The following is a 4,031-nucleotide window of genomic DNA, read 5'->3' as shown; positions in this document are numbered from 1 at the left end:
TCTAACAATTTTATTTTTATCCGCAAATCGGTTAGGAATTTCTAATTGAACATCTTGGGTGCCTTGGGGATGTTGGAAACCAAGCAACCGTTCTGATTGGTTTTTACTTGGCAAAATCCAGGCTTATCTTGGTACTACTTATCTCAAATGTGGACACAAACTTCCCCGCGGTGTCACCTAGGTAGCTACCTTTAACATCCGTTTAAGGTAGTGAGCTAAAATATGCCACAAGTTCACCTGTAGAACGATAATACGATGGGTTGGGGCGCCGGGATAGTAGCCAATCACCCGGAAAACTTGAAGACATTACTATGAAAAAAAAACAAAGAAGATTAAAAATACACCCCTCTATGTTGACGACCCTCGCTTACGTTTTAAGCACCATGATTTGCGTATCTGCACCTGGAATGTCCGCAATGAGGCTAATAGACTTCGCCCCGGCACAGAACATGGTAGTTAGCAGCACCAGATTCCAACATCGAAAGATTCACACGGCCACATGGCTTTCCGCTTATGCCAAAAACATAATCCAAAATCAAATGAAAGGTATTGGAGAGTAGAATACGAATATAGTATTAAAAGTACCCATCGGGCCGACCCAACCCCAAAACTCCCTCAAAACAGACATATTGGACGTTCATTTCAATATGGGGCTCAAATGAAAAGTATTCGGGAGTAGAATTCGAATCTGGCATACAAAATCAGATGGAAGTATAGGGGGTCACGCCACCCCTCAAAAACGCCATTAGACCCATTATGACAATATGATACATGGCTGAACCGATTTTCTTAAAATTTTCATAGATTGTGTACGTTTGTCTGGAAGGAAACATAAGCTATATATCCCGGTATAGATGATATCCCTCCCCCTTACCCCAAAAACGCCACCCATAACCGAAAGTGGTCCGATGGGCACAATAAGGATATCAAACGAAAGGTATTGAAGACCAGAAAACGAATATGGAAATAAAATTTGGGTCCAAGTAAATATATCAAAATGTGGTCCCATTTGTACCAAACTTGTCACGGTCGACGAGGGGTCTTGAAAAATTGTGTATGGTTAAGATGATAAAACAGAATATTGGTCTATATGGCAGCTATATCTAAGTATAGTCCGATCTCCAACATAGTCAGATCTCAAATATAAGCGAAATCTGTTAAAAAATGCGCCCAAGTATTTCAAACGGGAGATCGGTATATATGGCATCTATATGCAATTATAGACTGATCTGGACCCTATTAAACATGGATGTCGAAGACCCTAACACAGCTCACTATGCCAAATTTCAGAGAAGTCGAGTAATAAACGCTGCTTTTATGGACCCAAGAATTTAAGTTGGGAAATCGGTATACATGGCAGCTATATCCAAAAAAAAAAGGACGATGTTTGGCATACTCGGTACGAATGTTGAGTCTAACAGAACTCATTGTGCCAAATTTCAGCAAAATCGATTAGACCCTTTGACACCTACTATAAATACGGTCTATGTCGATTTTCCGATACAACTTTTTGAGAAAATAAAAGGCGTCTATATGTATTGTTGATACAGTGGAAAGTCTTGGGTATCCAAAGTGCAGTCCGAACAAACTCAACGCATTGTTATGCGTTTTATGAGTGTTGTGACATTTGTTTTGTATGAATGGTCATTAATTTTTTTCAGTGTAAACCCACTATGGGATTATGTCTGCCAAAAACACTAAAAATTCCTTTACTGAAGTCTCCAATATCATAACCTTATGGCTCAGAGGCTAAGTGCTCTGGTGGTTTTTCCCTCGCGCGCTTATACCCGGCCTTTGGTACTGAAATTCTATTGAAACCCCACAATCATTGATGTTTACTCCATTCATGACTGATTGACTCCTCCATTAATAATGGATATTTACTATGACTTCACCTTTTCGGTAATCACAGCCATCTTCATATACCACCTATTTAATTACTGACCAATAGTACAACGCACAACAACAGAAATCCCAATTCCAATACTGGCCACTGGAAGGAACCTACATTAGCTTCCATTTCGAAGTAAACGCATTTGATTGACAGAAAAGAATCGTTCGTGAGTTCATTGGCATTATGATTACAATAATTACACTGTTGACCTGTCACATATACACACACATACGCAAAACTTTGGCCAAGCAATTTCGAAACCCCCAACCCTCTGGGCAATGAATACAAAAGAATGAAGGGGGTGGTGGTGTTGGAGTCTTGAAATCCACCTGCCATCGTACGACATTCAGTCTAGCACGTCTTATGCTTATGTTTGAAAGGAATTCGAGGAATTTTACACCTTTCAAGTGTGTTGGCAAATTAGAGTGAATCAAGGTGTTTTTCCTTTGGAACTATTATTCGCTGGAATTCCAAGTAAAACTATGGAAAAGGAAACATTGAAAGTTGTGGAAATTTCTTTTCTTAGCAGCTGAAATATTTTTTTTATTTATTTTTTTTTGGGTATTTTCTCAGACCATCGTAACACGAAAACAATGTTTTTGAGGTTTTATTGGAAATAAGTAAAATAGGTCGCCAGAGTATAACCTCCAATTATCCAAAAGTACAGCGTTGGCCTAGCGGTTGAAAAAAGGCCACTTATTTATGGGGCTCTTTGAAGCCCAAATATAATTTGAGGTGACACAGCTTTGTCAGTCAGAATATGGATATGACATCAAAAAGTTCAATCGTTCAATAGACAAGACCAAAGAAAATCCCATAATACGTTTACTTTATTTCTCCCAAAGGGGAATGAGTCGACATAATGACCATGAGAAAAAATATCACCAGAAATAGAAAGAATTAATTGATTGCAGAGAATTTCTTCTCAGACTGGATTTGATCACAGACAACACTCCTTCGGCATCCGTTTCTAGCTTGGCTAATGCTATCTTCAGTACCGTAGTGTGGCTCTCTAACCTCCTTCTATTGGGCCTGGATCAACATCTCTCCATGTTTCAATATCTATTTATAGACCTACCAGTATCGTATTAGGTTTGGGTATTGCAGGAAAAAGTTGTTGTTGTAAATTACAACATTATTGAAAATTACCCAAAATCTCACTGCGCTTCCAGTGATCCCTGAAGTGAAAATCGGGCGATATACATATATGACAGCTATATCTAAATCTGGGCCGAATTCTATGAAATTCACAAGTAACGTCTAGAGTCATAAAAAAATCTTTTCTGCCAAACTTGGAGAGAATCGCTTAAAAAATTAGCACTTTAGTGCAATATTTCTCAAAATCGGACGAATATATATATGGGAGCTATACCTAAATCTGAACCGATTTCGAGCAAACTTCTCAGATATTGCAGCTGTCGTTGGGGAAAGCGTTTTGCAAAATTTTGGCAATATGGGTCAATAAATGCGCCTGCTGTGACTCTAGAAGTTAAAATCATGCGATATATATATGTATATATATGAGAGCTTTATCTAAATTTTAACCGATTTCCATGATATTCACAAGTAATGTCGAGAGTCAAGAGGAAATCCTTCCTGGCAAATTTCGAGAGAATCGGTTAACGAATGACCACTTTATTGCAATATTACTGCAAATCGGATGAACATATATATGAGAGCTATATCTAGATCTGAACCGATTTCGAGCATACTTTACAGGTATTGTAAAAATCGTCAAGGAAAGCGTTGTACGAAGTTTTGGGAATATTGGTCAATAAATGCGCTTTCAGTGGCTCTAGGAGTGAAAATCGGATGATATATATGTATGAAGGCTATATCTAAATCTAAACCGATTTCTACGAAATTCACCTGTAATGTCGGGAGTCATAAGAAAATCTTTCCTGCCAAATTTCGAGAGAATCGGTTTACAAATGAGCACTTTATTGAATTACGACTGCAAATCGGACGAACATATATATAGGAGTTATAACCAAATCTGAAACGATTTTTTCCAATTTCAATAGGCTTAGTCCCTAGGCCGAAAAACAAGCCTGTACCAAATGTGAAGACGATCGGATGAAAATTACGACCTGTAATTTGTAAACAAATTAACACGGACAGACGGACATATCTAAAT

This window comes from Stomoxys calcitrans, chromosome 5 (genome assembly GCF_963082655.1).
Source record: "Stomoxys calcitrans chromosome 5, idStoCalc2.1, whole genome shotgun sequence".
Taxonomy (NCBI): domain Eukaryota; kingdom Metazoa; phylum Arthropoda; class Insecta; order Diptera; family Muscidae; genus Stomoxys; species Stomoxys calcitrans.
Note: the sequence above shows the minus strand (reverse complement) of the source record.